The 23,155-nt window shown below is 50.1% G+C and overlaps 1 protein-coding gene across 8 annotated transcripts in view; it reads left to right on the forward strand.

Moving 5' to 3' along the window:
* Window positions 1-23,155, forward strand: part of PRRC2B (proline rich coiled-coil 2B) — a 1,218,749-nt gene that overhangs the window by 200,911 nt on the left and 994,683 nt on the right. The gene's annotated exons all lie outside the window — the stretch shown is intronic.

Raw genomic sequence — 23,155 nt, forward strand, 5'->3', positions numbered from 1 at the left:
TTCTTCCGCACCCTTGACCAGGACGCTCGCCTTCTGTGCCCTCCGGGGCCGGTTTTGCAGAACCCCCAGGGGAGTCTGGGTGTAGGATCTTCTCTGCGTCTTCGAGGTGACTGATTCTTCGAAGGGAGCCTTTATAAGAGAACTGCAGCGCCGTTCGGAACAGCCATCTATATTGGATTTGGTGGTTCCAGAGGAAGAGGGTCAGAGGGACTTTCTTTTTTGTAGCGTGAGGGAGAGATCCTGGTACATCTGAAGGGGAGAACCCTAAATGGACAGTTCGTCCCGGGACCGGCTTATTGCTGAGATGGCCTCCTTCGTGGTGTAAAAGTGAATCCTTATTACATCGGGGGGCAGGGGGAGTCTGAATCTATCCCCTGTCGCAGATGCATCCTATGAGTGCCGTCCAGGAGTAGCTGAGGTTTGTCCAACTGTGGTAGCAAGGATTGGAAGTAGTCCCCCCACATATTCCGCCGGGACTTTGTCCGGGACCGAGGACAGGATTCCCCGAATCCGCAGGTTATTGCGCTGGGTCCTGTTTTCGAGGTCCTCTTGCTTAAATTCAAGGATCTCACACTTGTCCTGCAAGGTTTGAATTGAGCGTTGGATCTCTCCCTGGGCCACCGCGTGGTCTTGAGTGGTCCTCAACCTCCCCAAGCCTCAGTTCTGCCTCTGTGAACCTTTTTTCGGTTTGCTCCAGTTTCGTAGTGATCTTGGTCATGTATGACCTGAACTCCGCCTTGATATCCGTCATAAAAGCTTGGATATCCTCCTTGGTGGTCAGGGACCCCTTGTCATCTGGGGCCTTTTGTGGTATAAGCTTAGGAGGATCCAGCTCCCCCCCCCTTTCAGCTGATAGCGGCATCGTGGCAATGTCTGGGTTCTTTGTGGTTTTTAGCTGTTTGGACATTGTACCCCATATTTTTAGCGGGGCAGAGAGTTTGATGCACCCTGAGGCAGAGGGGAGTAGACGAGGCTGATGTCCCGGACCCCCTGCCCCCCGGTCCTGTTTAGTTTAGCGGGGTCCAGGAGAGGCCTTAATCTGTCTGTTGCAGGGTTTTCCAGAAGCAGTGCGATACAGGAAGCTGAATGGGAGGGGGGGGGGGGAGAGTCCCCTTGTTTTAGAGTTGCTGCTGGCTGTGTGGAGCCTGTAGGGGCCTCACCCCGTTGGGCTAATGGATTCAACTTCTCACCACTAGCGGGGTTGCCTGGTTTAGATGCTGCATAGAGGGGGTCAGAGTAGGGGAGATACCGTGTGGGGGTGGGGTGCCCCAGGGAAAGAAAGTGGCCTCTGGAGTTGCTCAGCACCAGGTGGCGGCAGGCAAAACGCTCCATTCCAGATGACTCCCCCCAGAGAAAATTTTAATGTAATGAAATTTCCTCCCCAAGAAACCATGAAGACACATTGTTGATTGTACCTTGGAGTCCTGAGGGCCCCCAGAGGCTCAGAACTTGTTATGACACTGTTCGGATCCTAGGCGGGACCACCGCCAAGAGTTGGTCTCCCCTCACCAGTGAGGGGGAATGGAGACTAGAGGATATTAGAGTCCTACGTGGCCAGCCTGCTAAAATCCGCCAATGGGGCTTCAGTGGTTCCCACATCCTGGAATCAATAAATTTGCTCAGCCCCTCCGAGGGGAGACCAGCAGAAAGCTCGAACGCAGTGCAGGGGAGGGAGAAGGGCAAGCTTAACCATGTGCTGGGGCACCCCAGGAATCTCGAACAATGACTGGGAGGGCCGCCATGTCTCCTCCGCGGCTCCCGAAAATCATGGGGGAGCCCCTAACAAGAGCCGGTCTCCTCACTCAGAGAGGGCGGGGACACCGTATAAGTCCGACTCCCCCGCGGCGCCCAGATTCTGCTCTGTGGAGCCGTCCGCTGTTTCGGGCCCGAAGCTGCTGTGCCTCTCTCCAGAGTATGCGGGTGGGAGATGACCCTTCGCGCAGGATGCCGCCGCAGGCTCACTTCCCGAGCCAGATGGGTGCCCAGGTGAGGGGTGTCCTGACAGCTCGCAGGGTGGGTGGGACACCACAGCAGGGTCTCTCGGGGCTGCAGGCCCCTGTCTCCGGTCCCTCCTCAGAGGTCGCCACATGTCTTAGCGGATCCGCCCGCCATCTTGGAAGTGCATGGCGGCAGATCCGTGGGGCTCTCCGATCTCGCCCCCAGTCCCCAAGGGACACGCATTTTCGCCTCACCCACTGCCCAAGACTTTTAGCTGCCGCCACAGGCATTTGCCTTTGAAGGAGGTTTACAGAAACTGTGCTAAATAAAGCAATGCCACACACTTCCCATGGAGGCCATCAAGAGAGCTACCGCATCGCTGGTGCTCCAGGCCACGCCCCCCTTGGTCAGGCAGATTTAAGGAACTTGTTTTCTTGGGAGGGTCACCTCTCCACCCTGGTGCTACATTCATTTGTAATTGCCCATACAGTATGGTGGAAATGGGAGGGGACGTAGGAGTAATTAGAAGTTACTCATCATAGTGACTAATGTACTCCTAATCCATAGTCTCCTTTCCTCCATAAATCCCACCATCCTCCCCCCTTCATAAAACTGGTGTCATTAGGCATTTGGTAATATTGTCGACGCATCAAAGGGGACTGAGGAGTGGCACCGGTGGCAGGGTAGCGCATGGTCCCAGGGCTGCTCCCTGCGCGCCTCTACAGTTAAAGGGGTAGAAGATTATTTTTCTGGTGAAAAAGGTGGTCTCCCGTGTCTCTGCAAGATAGAGGATGGGTTTGGTTAGCGAGGGTAGAGTGAGGATAGCTCCAGAACCAGGAGAAACTGGCGTCTTTGTTGGCTTTCAAATGGTTTGCGTGCACTGGCTTGTATCTGTCCGGGTAAGGTCCAGTGCCTGGGCGTTTTTTTTTATGTGAATGTTCATGGTGGGGGCTGTGGGGGGGGGGTGTCGGTGTGTTTGTGCACACTGGCTTGTTGTATCCGTATGGGTAAGGCCGCGTTGGGGATCGTTTGCTTTTTGCAAGTCTTATGTTGGGTGTGTTTGTGTATAATTCTGCTAGCCCAATGTGCAGTACTTGGATGGAGTGTTGGAGGGGAGCAGGGTGGTTTGTCCATTGGATAATCTCGAAGTTTTTCTAGGTAGCTAATCTGCGCAATTCTATCTAATGTGATGCATGACTAATCTTCAGTGTGACGCGTGATTAATCTTCACAATTCTATCTAAAAGTGATGCTTAGCTAATCTACACAATTCTATCTGAGTGTGTTGCTTGACTACTCCTTAAAATTGCTAAATGCACAATAATTCTACCTTGCCCAATTAGGCTAGATGCAGAATTTGGATAACTTGCACAATTAAACTAAATATGAGATATGGTTACCTTAAACAAATATGCTTTATTTATAATAGGTAAGAGTGGTGGTGTTTTAATTGAGTACAGTAATGGCTGTACTCCCCGCCCATACCACACTTACCTTATCAGTCGCTGTAGGTATTCTGCGTCTGGTGTCCCAGGCATACACAGGCAAGTGTGAGTGGAGCTGTTCAGTCGGGAGCTGCCCTTTGCTTCTGGCCCGTAGTCGATGGCTGCCCAAGGCTGCCCTGGGTCCTTTTGTTAAGAGGGCAGCTAAGGCTACCTGAAGCCAATAGCGGCCGAGGGGAGGCGGGAAGAGGGAGGGGAAACAAAGCTAGGGAAGGGAAATCAGGAAATACAGCCAGTGGGCTCGAGGAGAGTATGCAAAGCACAAAAGTAAAGCCAGGTAAAGAGATAGATGGAGGGGACACTTCTCTGCAACGGAACGTCTGCCGAAGGGCCCGTTTACAAGGGTCCTCTGCGGATCAGAATGCCTGTTTGGTTAAAAGATGCTCTTTCGACATGCAAGGATCGAATTCCCACCTTTTACCACCTTGCCACAGAGAAACATTCCAAATCCCTTGCCATATCAATCTTGGGCTATGACCACGATTTTACAGTGTCAGTGAAATATTGGCAAGACTTTGTGGTGTTGGAGGCTGCGCACCACAGACACTGCTCGCGGTGTTGTACAATATATTCAGGTGGAGGTGGTCACCTCACAAAGACTTTTGCAAAACATTTCTTTTGCAAATATTCTCTGCTTGTGCAATTTTATTTTGCTTAAGCAGTGTACCTTCGCGAAAGAAATAGCACTGTGCTATTTTAAGTGTCTGCCATGAGGATGCTGCAGTACCTTGAGGGCACGTGAGCACTAGCGATTCCACTTGGATGGTTTTGTTTTTTCATGTGCGTTGTGCCCTCAAATTGTATCTTACCTAACACACCAGGAATACATCAGTACTGGCCCCATAATGGTTAATACTGCATCTGATGAGAGCAGTCCAAGCACAAGCAGATTAACATAGGAGTGTACTGGCTTCTACATTACAAAGCACTATTATACTTGGTAGGTAACGTACTTAAAAAAATATATATATTGCTGGCCAGAGGGTGTCTTTACCATCTCCAAGCTAGGTGGTAGTAGGACATCATCAGGGATCTCAAAGGAGGACCGTCGGAGGTGCTTTGAGGAAGGAATGGGTCCAGCAGGCACCATCGACCCTGATGGAGTCCTTGCTCCAGGAGAAACCGCACCCAGTTTAGGAGTAGTGAGGAGTTAGTTAAGGGAAGACTGGACGGGGATGACAAGGATGTTGTTACCACCTGGCTCATTGTGGTACATTCTACTGAGTTAAAAGGTGTGGACCAGTGTCCTGCAGGAATGAGGGTGAAATGCATATGCTGACAGCATCGTTGAAAGCTATTTTGTAACTGGTTGATAAAGCTATGTATACAAAAAGGCATTGCCCTTCAAGACACTACTTTCAGGAGCAGAAATGCATGCTTTTAGCTAGTTTCAGCAGGAGCACAGACCACTCGATTACAGCAACACTGCCAACTGACAAAAAAGACAGGCTTTAAAAGTGGCACATGGATTCAGTCAGAGGCTCCAGCTGTTTATACCAAAAGGGAATGTAGAAGAGCTTGAGACAGGATTCCCCAGGACAGAGAAGAAGTGGAACCTAACCTTAGGGTTTGGAGGAAGAATCACATGCCTCCAGCAAGGGTCTTCAAAAAATCTTCCCTCGGCTGCAGGAGGTGATTCCAATTAGGATTTTATAAATGGCTGTGGATCCGCACATATGAATGCATATATAGGCTGGGACACTGCCCAGCCTATTAGACTGTGTCCATACACCATTCAAATCATTGACCTCCAATCAATCGCCACAATCCAGCTCAACTGCACTTTCATGGGTGTTTGGGTAGAATTCTATACTGGGTGGTGGTGGGGATTCTGTCTGCTGTCCTGTTTTTCTGGGACTGCTATTTCTTTTCCTTTTTTCTGGATCTTTGTGCTCTGGGGTCAGAGGCATGTTCCTCTGCAAACCTTTTTGATTTGCTGAGTTTCCCTGTTAGCCCATGTATAGGCTAGGAATGCATATTAAGCACCACAATTTGGCCCCAGGTTGATGGTGTCACCCTCTTCTTAATGTGGAGAGGAGTGTGATGGCAGTGCAAGCACTTCTACTGAGAACGAACATGGTTCAGATAACCTGTTCCATGGAATTTCCTCCACTGAGTGTCTACAATCATGTTTTAGCTCACTGCACAGAGGATTAATATCCATTTGCATGTCAGTCTGGTCCCACCCCCAAGGGCAGCCAGCACCAAAATGCTATGCAATTGCCTTGTTGGTTCTCCAAAGTGAGGTGAAGCTGTTCCTCTAATTTGAGTTTGAGGGGAACGGCCCCTAATGTCCAGGAGCTAGGGACAGAGGATGAACAAATGCTAAGCAACGGGCTCCTGACATAACCATTCTCATATCTGTCCTTTTTGGTAGTAAATCAAGACTCAAACATATATTCTTTGTAGTGCAACACTGTCACACCCTGAAGAAACAAATTCCTCAGGCAACTATTGGATATATTCAAATAATTTCTCGAATTCATTCACATGGCCCAACCAATGCGGCCTCTTAAAAGGTATCAGGATTTGACCTCTGATCTAAAAACAATATGAACGCATGCTGTACATATTCTAAAGTGTAACACAGTAAAGTGCTTGTGCTAAGAATAAAGCAAAAATGTTACAAAGAGCATATTAATGCTGAACTGCTGAAAATAATTATATACACACACTAGACCTAATAAACGAGCAAAGTGATAACCAACAAACTTCGGCTCTATGTTCAGACATGATTCAAAATGAATTGATCAGGGGGTTACTAACTACTACACTCCATTTCTACTATTCAGTCATAATGACCAGGGTCCATGTCCTACTAATCTTGTACCTACGCCCCCATTCAATGTGTGTGCACATTTCCCTAAATACATATGCGCTGAAACTTAGTTCCTCAGCTACAGAGGAGTTAGGAAGTTAGTGAATCATTACTGGCACTTTTTTCCGGCGGAGTCTATGGTTTTGAAAAACCGCCTTCTTTGGGGGAGGACTTTATGGATCAACCCTGCGAACAAACATGTGAGTTTTAGCAAAAGTAGTGCTTGCGATTTATGTAATGCAATTAGCCTGCTGCTAAAACATATCTCAACAACTGACCTGCTCTTGCGCTCCATACGCCAGCACCAATGTAGCCCTCGTTCCCAGTTAAGGGGAAAGCTAATAGAGGGATCTCCACGAAGTAACTATTAACATCAATCCTAAAACATTACACCACTAACCAATATGGATACATACGTGCTGTGAATAGGGGAAACCAACATATCCTAACCAATTCATTAGAGCTCTTAAGCGATTGCTAAAGCCTCCTTACCTTAAGTTAGGCAGAGTTCATAAAACTTTTGCCACTGCATTCTCTCCTTTCACCAGGACTATTTTGACAGTATACTGATTTAGAAAAAACAAAGGGCACGTGTAAGCCCACTTTCCTTGTAGCTAACCTACCAGCCCCTGAAAAGGTCCCCAATTCCTGCTTCAACTACTACCTTCACTGATACTCAACATGCGTGTAGCCATAGCCAAGCTGGTAAATGACTAACCATGTCACTAGCGTGAATGTCGCTCAACTCCGTTTTGAATTGGCCCACCATGCTGAAAAGACAAGGCAAAGAAACCTATCAAGCGGCCATCGGGTCTAGACGGTGCCATGAAATATAAGGGCATGGATGTAAAAGTAGACGGCTGAGAGCTTGGTGAGTAGCGGCAGAGAGTTCCCACTCGCCATGTTTGTGCTTGGTACCCCATGGCAATGACAATTGTTGCTTCTAAGCGACCTTCATTTCCGCCATTCTGTTTTCACGTGCTGCACGTTTCTCTCTCGGTCTGGAACCAGACCAACCAGAGCAGACCACCTGTAGGATATTGGTGGCGCCATCTTGAGTTGGTGCACATGTTGGAGATTACCAATGTATATCTTATCATTGGCTTGACGTACAGCAGGAAAATGCCCAAATGCATGGCCAGCACATCTTGATGTTTAATTTTAAAAGATTCTAGAGAGGAAGCTAGATTTTACTGTCTCTGCCCTGCGTTATACCATGGAAACAGACATACACATGAAGCTTGGTTGCTCCAAACGTAGTGTTGTGCACCCAGTACTTCAGGGCATGCAGTGAGAATATAAGACAAAATCATTCCTTGCTCAAAGGGGAGTTCTTCGTTCAGCCCCTCAATATGCATGCAGTGTTTAAATATCCACCACTGTTCTTTGTGGCTCAAGGCACTTATTGAGTTCATTGACATACCTACTTTATCCAATACCCTCCACCGGATATCCTCCTGTGAATGTTGGAACTCCTCTTAGTGGGGCACTATTGGGGCATCCAGTTTCCGACACCTGATCTGGGACCTCTTATGCATCGGTCTGCAAGTTTTGCCCCATACTTCCTCCCGCACAAACACTGTATAAAGGACAAAACATGCAAGGTTTTGCGTGATGTCCCTGCAATGTCAAACTCTGACTTTCCGTGATTATCAAGCTGTACAGTTCCCACAGGGGTGGTGGCCCACTACGGGCCACGGATTCCAGAAGGTCTTACTGTTTTTTTCTAATGAATCCGGAATGCACCAAATGTTCACGCAGGTTCTTTGACCTTTTCAGTGCCATCCGAGGGAATGGCTGAGGGAAGTACAAGCCTGACCAACTGGCAGAATGTTTTCATGATTTTCCTGACACTGGAAGTATTCTGACCTAAGTCATGATGCATGTCTTACTGTCGTCCACATTTCTGTGCACACCTGGGTTCAGTAGGGTCTTGCAGGGAGTAAACTGCCTTTTTTACATGGTTGGGTAACCAACTTTTTGCGCTATCTCCCGGCCCTCATGCAGACAGTTGATCAGTATGGTTTTAGAAACAATTTAATGTGGAACAATTCTATTGCACCCTCAGATATTGACTGTAGGGCAACTTTAAGAGGCAAGGGATGGTAACTCCTGAAGTGTAAAAAAGTATTCTGATCAGTTGCCTTTCTAAACGGGCTACAGTTCAGTCTCCCTTTTGGATGGCTGATAAGTTCCAGAAAGTGGATCGCTTCTTGGCTGGCTGTCTTGAATTGAATGCGAGTACTCCTTCCAATAAGCCACGCTACAAAGTCTGCCAAATCTCCTCTGGTACCTGTCCCCATCGGAATCACATCGATCTACCTCTGCCATTTGTGTACCTAGCATAGGGTGTATACAAAGAGAAGACCTAAAGTGCTTCTCTTCATACCATGCCATATAGCACATTTGTTGATGGAAGGTTTTGTCAAATCTGTAGTAATTCTGAGTAAGCGCAATAGACTGAACGTCCAGAGTGAACTCTACTGGGACTCTTTGCTGTAAGTTATGCGCAGTCGGGGACTCTGTCGCGCATTCAATAGTATGCTTTTGGGGAATATTAATGTATAGTGCTTTGATGTCCATAGTGACCAGGATATCCGTCCCTGGATTAAATGTTTTGTCCTCAAAGCATTGTATGGCAGCCGTGGTATTGCGTAAGCAGGATTCACACCTAGTGCTAACAGGTTTGAGGAATTGGTCAACAAATGTACTAATAGGCTCAAACACTTTCAGCCACAAACCATCAGACGGCCGGGAGGTGTATCTTGGTCTTATGGTTCTTGGGGTGCATAAAGGGTTGGTATTCTACCTTGCGACGCTTTTAAGAATTCCTATTCTTTACTGGTAATCCTTGCTTTTGTTTCCAAAACGTCTTTTTTAATGGCTGCTGTCGGGTCACCAATCCAATTTTTACTGTTCATCATTCCTGAGCAACTCGAGGACCATGCTTGCTGTCCGGGGATAGAATCTTGCTACAAAGGACCCCAGGCACTTCCTGTGGGTGTCCCCTGGCCCAAAAACAAAGGCATCGTTGGTCCTCTGTGTGGCCCATATGAAAACTCATATTAACCTTTGTAATCTTACTAATCACAGAGAGCAAGCGCTCCATGCCTGGATTAGCTTTAGTTACTTAAGGTTTAACCCCAAGTTCAACAAAATGAAGTGATGGAGATGTGCAGCTGGTTTTACAGCAGTTCAATGTACCAGTTTGGTAGCTGTTGTGGTATGGATGCATTTTTCTGAAGTCTTACTCAAAATTTGTTTTGGGCCGCCACTTGTCTGTTGGAACCATGAGGCCGACTTAAATAGCTGTTGTGCACACGTGCGCTCACTCTGAGCCCATCCCTGCATGCTCTGTATTGTTTTGGACTAGTTTAGGCTGGTCCATGCCTCGGATCGCCCCAGTACACACACTGTGTGGGTGCTGAGCCTGATTGTTTGCTGGTTTTTAGAGTTGCCTGGGTGCGAAAACCTCCTGTGTCTGTCTTATGTGATTGGAAGGATGGTTTAGGCCCAGGCGTGGCTGGGTATATCTAGGGTAGACCCTGAACCTTGCTCAAGTTTGCTAGGTTTACTTAACTGCTTGCTGCTGGTTTAAGACCTGGTTCAGCCCTACTGTCTAGGTCCTGTGTCCTGTACCATAGCTCTGCAGTCTGCCTTTTGCTGCTGGATGCTCTTCCATGGCTGTACTTTGTCCTCCCCTGTGCCTTTTTGCTGGATGGTCTGAATTGAACATCACTATTTTTGGGCAATACTGCTGTTAGGTCACACATAATGGCAGAGGCGAGTGATAACTTGAAGGCTGGTCAAGCTCTGGTCAAGCATTGGCATGATCAGAAGGCAAACATGGTTGAGTTTACTCAAGACCAGCTTGTTCTTGTTATGGTCCCAACAAGGCAGAGGGCCTTGCAGGGCAAATGGATAGGACCCTTCAAGGTTGTGGGTAAACTTGGAGAGGTGAACTATCTGGTGGACCTAGGCAATCCTAAGGAGGCTCCCAGAGTCTTTCACACCAACCGTTTGAAGGCTTATGTCTCTAGACCTGACATAGGAGCTTTGGTTCTAGCTTCAGCTCAGAAGGAGCAGAGTGAGCCTCTGCCTGACCTCATCAGAGGCTTACCTTTACATGAGCAAGTGGAAGGAGTTAATCTCTCTTCCAGTCTCGCATCTGACCAGCAGGATGAGTGCAAGTTACTGTTGAATCAGTTTGCCTCCCTGTTCTCACTTTCACCAGGCTTGACCCCTTGGGACCAGCATGATATACTCACTAGTGACTGTTTGCCTGTCAAAAGCAGGGGGTAGAGAATGTCTTACAATGTAAGAACCCATATAAGGAATGAGGTCAACAAGATGCTTGATCTCGGGGTTATTGAGCCCTCTACTAGCCCATGGTTTAGCCCAGTTGTGCTTGTACCAAAGGCAGGATCCAAGGAGTTGAGATTCTGTGTGGACTATAGAGCTCTAAATGCAGTCACAAAGATTGATGCCCATCCTTTACCTAGGACAGATGAGCTGGTGGACACACTTGGTGCAGCCAAGTACCTCAGCACATTTGACCTAACGTCAGGCTATTGGCAAATAGCCCTGACAGACCATGCCAAGGAGAAACCTGCATTCTCCAACCCAGCTGGCCTCTACCAATTCAAGGTAATGCCTTTTGGACTAAAGAATGCACCTGCTACATTTCAGAGGATGGTCAACCAAGTTCTGAATGGGATGGAGGACTTCTGCATGGCATACTTGGATGACATTGCAGTGTTCAGCCCTACATGCAAAGAACATATTGAACACCTAGGATATGTATTGCAGGCTCTTCCTTGGACATGAGGTAGGAGGAGGTGAAATGAGGCCATTGCCTAGCAAAATACAAGCTGTAAAAAACTGGGCCACCCCTACTACTCCAGCCCAAATGAGAGCCTTCTTGGGTCTCACTGGGTACTACAGGAACTCCATAGAGAACTATGGGACTATAGCCTCTCCATTGAATGTCATCTCCTCCCAAATTCCCTAAAGGTCAGGTGGAATGAGGAGTGCAATCAAGCTTTTGAAGGTCTGAAGAAAGCCCTTTGTCAAGCTCCAGTCTTAAGAGCTCCTGACTACCACCAACCCTTCATTGTACAAACTGATGCTTCTAATGTAGGTATAGGTGCAGTCCTTAGTCAACTGGATGAGAAAGGTAGGGAACGCCCCATTTGTTTCATCAGCAGGAAGTTAAAGGATCCTGAGACAAGGTGGGCAACAATAGAACGAGAATGTTTTGCTATTGTGTGGTCACTGAAGAGGTTTAGACCGTACTTGTATGGATCTACCTTCACTATTCAGACTGACCACCAACCCTTGAGATGGCTGATGCGAATGAAAGTGGAGAACCCAAAGTTACTCAGATGGTCAATCTGCCTGCAAGGATTTCATTTCTCCATTGATCACAGAGCAGGAAGTCGCCACCAAAATGCTGATGGTCTCTAGGATGTTTAAAACCGACTGGAGGTATGAGATCCATCCAGGAGTGGATTAAATCCTCCTGTCCCTTAGTCTGGGGGGTGGGAGGGGAACGAGTGTTGGGGAGAATTATCATTGTATGGCTAATTTCTCTCACCTACACCTAGTGAGTCCCCCAGCAGCTTTGCTGGATTTCTGGAGTTATTTTTTCCACTTGGTAAGAGTGTGAGCTTTTCCCCCACTCGTATCCATGTTTTGCCATGCATATTTCATCTGTTTTTGTGATTGTGGACTCTGGAGTACACCACTTCAGTAGCCCCCTTCTTTTGTGTTACACTGCACCTTCAGTGCAGTGACACAGGGTTGTGTTTTAGACTTCCCACTGACTCCATTTTCTGAGGCTGACTACTGTCCCCCTAGAAAAAGGTAAAGTTGCCATTAACTCTACCTAGTCATTTAACCGGTACAACGTCCTTTCATCGTTGGATTTTTCATCCCCAGACTTTTAAAAGTGCACATTCCATCTAATTTTTTAGGGGGGCGGGGGTTGGGAAAGGGCGGCAAATAAGGGTTTGGGTTGGTGGGCAATAGCAAAACAGTTTGGGGGGAACCCCCCCCAAAAAAAGATGAGCACAATCAATGGAATGTGCACGTTTAAAAGCCTGGGTATGAAAAATCTGACGATGAAATGACAGAACCCATTTAACCACAGATCCAGTACACCCCGTCTTACATGGAGTACTGGAAAGGGTTACTCCGTATCCCTTTTTATCTGTACCTCCCTAGAACCTTGTTTTGCTCTTTTAACATTTAGACTTGTCTGGTGGCGGTGGCATCTACCCTAACTTTTCTACCGCGATTATACTATATAAATGTGGTATTGTTTTAGGCTATTATATCGGCCTCGGACATAAACCCGCTTGACCAAATGTTCTTTTTTTTGGCTCCAGTCGGGTTTATTCGCCATTTCTTTTTGTTAAAGTCCTTCTTGTGTTTTACTTTGCGCAGCAAACCAGGTTTGCCTTTTTTGTTTTGGCCGGCTTCTACAAAGAAGCCCCCCTCTGGGTGCCTGGGTGTCTAGGTGGGCTGAATGTGAGGGAGGGGTGTAGCCACCCCCTGCACAGGGTATCCTAGGAAACCCAAGTCGCACTTTGGCATGATTGGCTGAGGTGGTTGTCCGGGCTGGACAACCCTCCCCCCCCCCTGCTGCGTGATTGACAGCCAGGCTGTGTGAATGGGGGATTGTCACATAAAAGGCAGGTCTCTTGGGCTAGAATTCAGAGGCGCCACTGGAACTACAAGGAACAGAAGAGAAGCAGAGAAGAAGTCGGCTGCTGCAACTACCCCGTCCCGGTGAAGCCCTGCTGCAGTCCTGAGCTATCTATCCATCGACGACCAGAGAAGATCCAGTCCGGAGTCGTCTTGCCTTGAGCCTGTTGGGGATAACCAGCTCATCTTCCACAGCCAGAGGATCCTCTTCGTGGTCGATCGCTGCACGTTTCTGTAGTGGTCCGGATAGCCATCTGAAAAGCCTCTCCTGTTTTAAAGGAGCGCACCTTTTATTCGCCGTCGCTGCTGCTGGCTTCATCCCTGTGTGGTGCAGACCCCTCCAGACGTCCTCCTTCATACCGAAGCTCCAGGAACCGTGGGTCTGCAGGAAACCAACAGGAACAACTGCCGTGGCACCAGCTTCTTCACGGAATAAGGTAGTGTTCTTCTTGAGGAACTAGGGTGAATCCCTTTTCTCCTCTTCCAAGGCTTGCCCATGTCTTTTCTCCTTCTTATAACTTTTGTTTCCTCCAAGACAATATGTAAGTACTCCTGGCAACGTTGAATCTTGAACTGTCACTGTGTGATCCTCGACAACAGGAACCCAGTTCCACATGACACTGGCTCCCGCCTATTGACTTTTGAATTTCTGTCAGCGAGTGTTCTCTGATTCTGTCTGCCTTGACAAAAGTATTGCATACGATTTTTGCCCCCAACTCTCTCTGGTTCCAGGTGCTAAGTGTGTTTTGCCCCGGTAACGTTTTTTACCGCGGATATGCGTTTCTTTAATACGACGAGCCGTCAAAAAGTGATTGCATATGTGTTCCTGGTAACGTCTTTTGTTTCACAACACTGGTCCGCCAAAACATAAGGTACTTACCTTGAGCTATTCTGTGCCAAGAGAATTGGTTGTTTGTAGTGTGTTTTTCGTAGGGTTTTGAATTCATAGAAGTGTTGTTTTTTACTGATGGTTTAAAAAAGAAATTTACTTCTATTTTTTTTACCTGAAACCTTGAGTCAGTGTTTGCTTGAGTCACAGTAATTGTGGTCCCTTTGTGTAATCTCTGCTACTGCTCATATACTCTTGAGATAAGCATGACTGCTCCGCTACTGCTACCACTTTAACATAGTAGTACAGGCTTGTACCAAAGGTGAACTTGTATTACCACTTGTGGTCTTAATTGTGGGTAGTGGTCCCTAAGGGCACTGCACAGGATTCTGCCTAACAGCTGCCCTCCCAGATGACCATTTTGTTACCTCACTGTTTAGGGCATGCCTTCTAGACCACTCTGGGCTGTGAGCCTCGCTCTGCCAGCATCCACTGCAGAACCGTTCTGTTAGGTAAACATTTCACTACTGCTATTTTCCCTCGATTTGTGGACCCCCAACTATTTGCTGTTGTTTCAGCCTCCTGTCCTGACTTTTTGGCAGTGGAGCAAAGCCTTCTGCTACACTCCACTGGGCTGTTCTGGGGAAACGGACTTGTCCCTCCGATAGTTACTACTGGGAAACATTGTTTTGCATAGTCTTATGTCTTTTGGCAACTGTATTTCAGTGCACAAAGTGGCAACAAAGTACATTACACACACTGGGTTCCTTGCGTTTTCAAGCCCTAGACACCCAATGCGCTTTGGACTAGACTGGTGGCAGCAGAGGCCTTTCCATGTATTTTGATGCACTTTTACTAAGCCAGTCCGCGCTTACCATGTGTGGCTCATGACTGTGGCTAGTGTCCGTCATGGCCATGCCACAAGGTCTTTTGTCTTCTCCTTTGGCCATTTTGTTAGTTGCCTTCCCGTTTGTGACACGAGAAGTCCTTTTTTGGGCATGCATTCCCCTGCGAAAGTTGGTGCTTTTTGCGGGCTGATGTATGTCACGTGAGTGGGGGGTGCCCAGAAAGTGGGCTTGGGCTGTTTGGTCCCAATCCACACTACTGGTGCCAGGATGTCTGGTGTGCACAAGAGCATGAAAACCACAGTGGTCCCCGATTGTGAGCACTCACTGGACTTTGGCATATGAGGAGGGGGCCCGAGTGCAGACCTGCAGATCACCCTTGGGTCCGAATCGACCTATACACTGAGCCAAGTATCCTGAGAAGCAAAGCTGATCCAAGGACTGTCCGGAACCGTGCACAGAAGGTTTGGGACCCTGAGCCTGCTGTTGTCCTGGTAGAGCCCTGCTTTGCGTCTGATTGCAGAAGACCTGCAAAGGTGCTTGAAACCTTGAGTGCTGGGACCAATCACTCAACGCCTCCTTGGTGCTCTTCAAACTAGCCTTCTCATTAGTGTCCCAGTGCCCTCCCATAGACTGACGAGCTTGTACCTTGGCACGCATGCTGGAGCATTGCTACATCGAGTTTCGGCTCGAGCTTTGGGAGAACCCTTGTTCGCACGGCAAAGCCTCTTGGCAAATCTCCTCCCTACTGATTTGGGCTGCGAGACCGAAACATGTGCCAGTTTGCGACAGCTGCATCAGTGCTTGCTTTGTCCTGCATTTGTGACAAGGGATCCAGCTCCAGATGTAAATCGGACTCTCACCCGCAGCACCTGCGCACTTTGACGTGTAATCAAGGAGGGGATGTCATAGTCCAGGCGACTGGGTTCAAACCTACCAAGTTTGAATCCCAAGTGAGTGAAGGGCGGTGAGTAATCGTACCACTTACCAGTGGCCCCTAGTTGATACCATTTTTACGCAGAAAGGATCCCTTGTGGTCCTTGCTTTGACTTGGGTGGCTCTTGCTTCCTATAGTAGTCTGAAAGTTGGGGACAGCTTTGTTCTCTGTAGCAGACCTGCCTCTGACTCTTGGAACCAAGTTCCTCACACTCCAGTGTCCTAACTTTTCCTTCCCATTGAAATGTGTCCCTTGTGAGCTTTATGCATCAACAAGCACTTTTCTCCAGCATGGGGTCTGGCATGGATTCACATGCTCATGAATATTCCCCGTCAGGCCGGGAATCCTCGGTAAAGAGAAAATCAGTATCAGTTTCGTTTCTGATCCGTCTTTCTCAGTAGTAACCAATCACTGGTCTCTAGGTCATACTGCCCCCAGCCAATGACTGCCCTCTCCCTAAGCCCCGCCTCTGGCAGCCATCCTCAGATTTTTACCGCACGCTCAAGTGTTGGGAGTCCTCGTATTTAGCGCTCGAGCTTTTCCTGCATTTTCACGCTTTTTTCAAAGAGATTTTATAATTTTTCGGTCAAATAGAGCCTCAAGCTCCACCGTCTCTACATACGATTAACGGGGATCTGTTTATGATTTTTCTACGCCCCTCAAGGGTGAAGATTTCGTCGAGTTACGCTTCTTGGAGGAGTCCAGGAGTTTCTGCGCCTACCCGGACATGGCCCAGGAGAAAGGATGCTCGACGCCCGGAAAGCTGTTCAGGGTTTGCCCTGGATGCCAGCTGCAGAATGTGTTCAAGGAGGACGAGCACTCGAAATGTCTCTACTGCCTTCATGAGGACAAAGCGCACGTGGAGAAGGACTGTGTTTTGCAGGAACATGTCGTAACGGACCATCAAGGACCAACACCTTCGTCTCTCCAACTGGCTGGAAGGAAAGGGCCCGTTGGGTGAGAAGAAGTCGTCCGAGCAGTCTTCTAAATCTTGTGAGGGCGCCCTGGCGACGGGGGCTCAACAGAAAGCAAAGCACCGAGTCCGCGGGCACCGGGAGCGCCGAACGGTCGGGCTCCTCGGCTGCCAGGCAGGGCGCATCCTCTCCAGCACCATCAACCATGAGCCAACGCTCTGACTCAGGGAAGAGGAAGGCCGAGAACCCGGCGAAGCTTCTGGAGAGGCCCCTGTCGAGCTCGAAGGATCCGGCCGAGGGGGAGCGAGGCGGTGACCCTCCCCCCAAGGTGAAGGCCACAGGCCCACAGAAGGTGGTAAAGGCCTCGATTCGCCCGGCTAAGGCCTCTATCGAGGAGGTTGCGGGGGCCCTGGCGCAGCCTGTGGAGGCTACACCAGTGGAGACGACCTCGGGGCCCAGAGTCTCCCTGCCTCCGAGGAGGGAGGCCTCTTTCAGACCCATCGAGAAGTCCCCGGTGGAAAAAGAGGGGTGGGGGGCGGTGGCCATTGTGGACACGGACACAGCATCCGAGGAGGAACTGGTAGAAGTCTTAGAGGGCCTCGACGAGAGCGTCGAAGAAGCCCGTTCCCACGGGAGGGATCCCGACAGAGGACGGGAGCGACTGCGGCACCGGCGAGGGTCCTAGTCACCCGTCGCTTCCGGAGCCGCAGGACAACTCGGCGGCCATTTTGTTGGCAATACAATCCTTCTGTTCGGAGAGAAGGACCAGATTGCCCCTACCACCGACGTAGGAACCGGAACCAGGCTCGACGGAAGAGCCAGGCCCAGTGGGAAGTCCCCCACGCAAAAGAAGACGGATCCATCCAACCCCGCCTTTTCAGCCCTCGCGGCCTACTCAACCTTTGCCCATGCCCCCCGTCCCTGGGGATGACACGGGAATGGACATGGCCACGACGGGTACCGATGACGATGAGGATGACGATGACGATGACGACGGGACGAAGCTCCCATCGACCCCAGCCCGGGCCTCCCTGCCTGACGAGATCGGATCTTTCCATGCAATGATCGCCAGGGCATCCGAGCTTTTTCAGCTCTGCCCCGAAGAGAAGAAAGAAGGTTTCCTTTACCAACGGCGCGAGGCCAAGAGGAAGACAGTCCTCGCCGTGCCTCTGCTGGATGACATCTGGGACGAGGGTCTCACCCTTCTCAAGAACCAGTCTACGACGCCTGCCAAGAGGGATCTGTACGAGTAGTAGTACCGGGTCCCCGACACGGCCCCTTTGTGCCTTAGGGTACAACCGACCCCGGCTCGGACGTCTCAGCAGCGGCCAAGAAGAAGGGGGGGGGGGGAGCATCAGCCTCAACGTCCACTTCCCCGCCGGACGGCGAAGGAAAGAAGCTGGACGCAATGGGACGACGAGTTATCTCGTCGGCAGCAACAACGATTAAGGCGGCCAACGCCCTCGCGATCGTGGCCCCCTACGACAGCGAGTTATGGTACAAGATCGCCCCCCTGTTGGACTTCCTACCAGACGACAAGAGGGCCGAGGCCCTGGACATCTTGCAAGAAGGCGAGGTGGCGTCGGACCATGCAATAACGGTGGCAACGGACATTGCCGACACCGGTTTCCGCCAGGTAGGCAACAGCGTTTGCCTTAGACGAGGGTGGCTCAAGGCGACGGATTTCCGCCAGGACGTACAAGCCAAGGTTTTGGACATGCCGTTCGACGGGAACAATCTTTTTGGTAAAACAGTGGATGAGTCCCTCCAAGCCATCAAGGCAGACACGGAGACAGCTAAGGCCCTAGACGTTCTCTGGCAACGAAGGCTGTCCTTTCGGAGCACCGGAGGCAAGCAGGGTGCCTCCAAGGGATTCGGCGGTGGCTCCTCTAGGTACCGCCAATCGGCCCGCTCCTCGTCGCAGGAAGCCTATAGAGGACGAGGCAAGTCGGCTGGACCCCGCCGTCACCAGGGAGGCCAAGACTGCAAGGCGTCCTCCAAGCAAGATTGAACCGACCGTGGTGTCGGGGGCCCCCACCGAAGCACCCCGGTGGGAGGCCGGCTGGCGAAGTTGGTCAGCGTGTGGGAGTCCATCTCCACTGACCGTTGGGTGCTGGACGCCCTGGCCCAGGGGCACGCCCTCGAATTTCTAAAGTGCCCCCCGCATTCCACCCGTGGTCAGGAAGGAAAATCGTGTCCCTCAACTGCTATTGGAGGTAAGGGCGATGCTCAAGAAAGGTGCCATCGAGCTCGTCCCGAAGAGGCTCTGGGGCTCTGGAGTATACTCGAGGTACTTCCTTGTGAAAAAGAAGACCGGAGGATGGCGACCCATCCTGGACCTGCGACGACTGAACAAGTACATCAAGGCACAGAAGTGCCGGATGGTCCCCCTCGAGCACGTGCTGGGACAGCTGGAGGAGGGCAGTTTCCTGTCGTTGGATTTGGAGGATGCATACTTTCACATCCCCATTTTAAAAGGACACCGTAAGTTCCTCATGTTCGTGGTCCAAGGGCGGCACTACCAGTTCAAGGCCCTCCCGTTCGGACTGAAGTTGGCACCCAGGGTTTTCACTAAGTGCCTCGCTCCAGTGGCGGCGCGGCTGCGCCTAAAGGGGATCCACGTCTACCCCTACCTGGACGATTGGCTCATCCGCGCAAGTACAAGGGAGCTCTCCGTGGAACATACAGCGAAGACCATCCAGCTACTCACGGACCTGGGGTTCTCCATCACCTTCCCCAAGTCCCACTTGGTCCCCTCGCAAGTCGCACTGTTTCTGGGAGCCAAGCTCAAAACAGTGGCGCGTCTGGCCTCACTGTTGGAGGAAAGGACAAAGGCCATCCTAGGCAAGGTGCAGCGTCTGCTGGCCACGGACATGGCCAAGGTGAGGTCCATCAAGTCCCTGCTTGGGATGATGTCCTCTTGCATACATCTCGTGCGCCTGTGCAGGCTTCGGATGTGCCCTCTACAGGAGTTCCTCAACGCCCGCTGGATACAAGCAACGGGCAGCTTCGAAGACCGGATCCCTCAACGAGACCTTCTGTCGAGCGATCCGGTGGTGGGGCACCCACGCTCATCTGGCGGCAGGAACAGACTTTCAGACCCCCGCCCACCAGGTGATGGCAATGACGGATGCCTCCCTGAAGGGGTGGGGAGCGCACACCGGAGATCTTCACGCGAGAGGCCTTTGGCTCCCGGAGGAGAAGCCGCTCCATCAACATCCTGGAGCTCCGGGCAGTGTTCTAGGCCCTCTGGTCCTTTCTCCCGTCCCTCAAGGGCAAGGTAGTGAGGATCTTCACCGACAAAACCACCACAATGTTTTACATCCGGAAGCAGGGCGGAACCAGATCCCCGGCCCTATCCAAGGAAGCCCAGTATCTGTGGCATTGGGCCGTTGCTCAAGGGTTGTTTCTGGTGCCATTTCATCTGGCAGGGATAAAAAACACCATTGCCGACTCACTCAGCAGAGAGCTGCGCTTGTGCCACGAGTGGGAACTACGCCAGGATCAAGTGGACTGACTCTTTCAGCAATCGGGCAAACCCCAGATCGACCTTTTCGCGACGGCGACAAACTCAAAGTGCCAAAGGTTCGCCAGCAGGTTTCCCCAACCAAGGAGCATGGGCGATGCTTTCTCGTTCCCCTGGGACAGCCTGTTCCTATATGCGTTCCCTCCGTTGCCGTTGCTGCCCCGACTCCTCAACCAGCTCAAGAAGTCCCGGTGCAGAATGATCCTCGTCGCACCGGCGTGGCCGAGACAGATCTGGTTCCCGGACCTTTTGGACTTGTCAGCGTCCCCACCAGTCAAGCTGTCGTCAGATGCAGATCTTCTCTCCAGAGAAGGAGGTGCCATTCATCATCACGACCCAGAGTCGCTGAACTTGCTGGCCTGGCTCCTGCAGCACTAGAGTTTTGAGGGTACGATATCCCGGCCGACTGCAGAGAGGTTCTTGCGAAGGCCAGGGCGTCCTCAACTCAAGTGCTATGAACATAAGTGGAAGAGGTTCTCTATCTGGTGCCGGGCACAGAAGATTAACCCTCTGCGGATTACGGCCCGTCAAGTATTGCCATACCTACTGTCGCTAGCCAAAGCTGGACTATCTCATGCTTCAATCAAGATACACCTGGCAGCGATTTCCCGATACACCAGGACTACAGGGCGGTCATCCCTGTGGTCTCATCGCCTGGTTAAGGAATTTTATGAAAGGACTGTTTCGATCATTCCCGCCGGTGAAGGTGCCAGCCCCGGCGTGGGAGCTCAACGTGGTGCTGACCAGGCTCATGGGTCCGCCATTCGAGCCGTTGCATTGGGCCCAAGTTTGTCGTGGAAAACAGCGTTCCTGGTGGCCATCACCTCCGCACGACACGTGGGAGAGATCCAGGCGCTATCCTGCAAGTCTCCATACCTGACCTTTCATGATACAAGGGTAGTGCTGAGGACGCACCCCTCCTTCATGCCCAAGGTGCTGTCGGACTTCCATCTCAACGAGCCCTTGGTGTTACCAGTCTTTTTCCCGTCACCTTCGTTGCCGGCCGAGAGGACTTTGCACTCGCTGGATGTAGCTAGAGCGCTGAAGTTCTACGTGGACCGAACAGAGTTTTCGGAGGACATCACAGCGGTTTGTGAACTTTGGACCGGTGAACCAAGGGAAGGTTCTCGCGAAGGCTTACATTTCCAGATGGCTCTCCGCTGCATCATGCACTGTCATCGGTTGGCAAACCGACCGTTGCCCGGCCGTCCGAGAGCCAATTCGAATAGAGCGATCGCTGCTACCACGGCGTTCTTGTCTGGTGTGCCCCTGCTGGACATCTGCAGGGCTGCTACGTGGAGGTCGACGCACACCTTCACGAGATTCTACTGCGTCGACCGGGATTCTAGGGAGGAGTCCAGGGTTGGCCAAGCAGTGCTGCGCAACCTGTTCGCTTAAGGTGAGCCTGGTGAGGAGGTAAGAAATGCTTAATGTTGAGCCTTTGCCTCCTCTCGTGGTTGTGAATGTGTACTGCTATGTATTCTTATATTCATGAGCATGTGAATCCATGCCAGACCCCATGCTGGAGACGGAACAAGTTACTTACCTTTAACTGGTCATACTGCCACTTTACGTGCTACCAAATCTGAGGATGGCTGCCAGAGGCGGAGCTTAGGGAGAGGGCAGTCATTGGCTAGGGGCAGTATGACCCAAAAACCAGTGATTGGTTACTACTGAGAAAGACAGATCAGAAACGAAACTGATACTGATTTTTTCTTTACCGAGGATTCCCGGCCTGACGGGGAATATTCATGAGCATGTGAATCCATGCCAGACCCATGCTGGAGAACAACAGTTACAGGTAAGCACAAACAGAACATTGAACACAAGGCTCCAATCTTCGTAGGGATGGACTTAAGTTAGGGATATCCATTTCTGGAATTAGCCATTGTGATAGTTTGTGTGCTTTCCCTCCTTACAGGTTTTGGTGGGAATCTGCACTTTACAGCACTGACCGAAAGGTGACTGGTGATCTATTTTACATTGTGTTTAAGTAGTAGTATTACTGTGTTCTTCATGATTCACCTGTTTGTTCTGGGCCTAATAATTTGTATATTTTTGAAGCTCAGTGAAGGGTGCAAACAGAACTGAAGCTGCCAACAGGACATCACAACTCTCACTTTCCTATTCCTACTACACATTATTAATCTCCCTAGTTCCCCTCCTCTTCCACCCCTCCTTTCTTCACACACTCCTTTTCAGATCCGCCAGAGTGCCTGGGGACCACTCCGATGGTGCATGGTACAAATAACATTAACATATACAACTAAGAGTAATTCTTGTGTGCGCTCATCGAAGACCTCAGATCAACCCCACTACTCCGGAGACGCAGCCTTGACTGCTCTCCAAGCTTCCGTGAATTGGCCTGGTTAACTTTGCAGAAGTGTTCCCTGTTTCACTAAACTAGAGTGGCCTCCTGAACATCTGTTCACCAGAGCGGAGTTCAGAAATCCATTCTAATACCACCCTTCTGGTCTCCTGTGTTGGTTTCAATTTGTTCCCATCCGCTGATCAGGTTACATGACCAGGGACCCCATAATGTTAACCCTCCCAGGATAGCCTTTCCCGGGCAGCCAGTGAAGGGTGCAGGCTAAGGGTGCCTTGCCAACTTGGCCTGAGCGCTCTGCTCTAGTCGGCTAACAAATTCTAGTGTTTTTTCTCTTCACACCAAAATTATAAAAGTATGCATCATAGACAGTGACACTAATTTCATTGCATCAGTTTCATTGTGCTAGAATTCTTAATTCCAAGGATACTTACACAAACGTCATTGTGCTAGCAGTTGTAATCATAGCAGAATATTTTTCATTTTGCTAGCAGTTAAATATATACAAATTTCATTTTGCATTTCGCCCATAGCATACTTAATTCACTGTGCTAACAGTTGAATCTGTAACTTAGCGGCATCAGTTTCACTGTACTAGCACAATTAAATTAATTAACTTTTTCTAGCAGTTGAATGCACAGCATTGCTGTCAATTTCCCTCATTTTCTAATGTACTAGAGCTGACTCCATTGCCTACCTGCATTCATTCATTCATGCATTTTTCTGGAAGTGTGAAGCTCACGCATTTCATTGTGCTAGCAGTTGAACCCATTGCATAACTGCGTCAATTCCATTGTGCTTCAAGTGTGAATC

Source organism: Ambystoma mexicanum, chromosome 8 (genome assembly GCF_040938575.1).
Source record: "Ambystoma mexicanum isolate Mex_15411 chromosome 8, UKY_AmexF1_1, whole genome shotgun sequence".
Lineage (NCBI taxonomy): Eukaryota > Metazoa > Chordata > Amphibia > Caudata > Ambystomatidae > Ambystoma > Ambystoma mexicanum.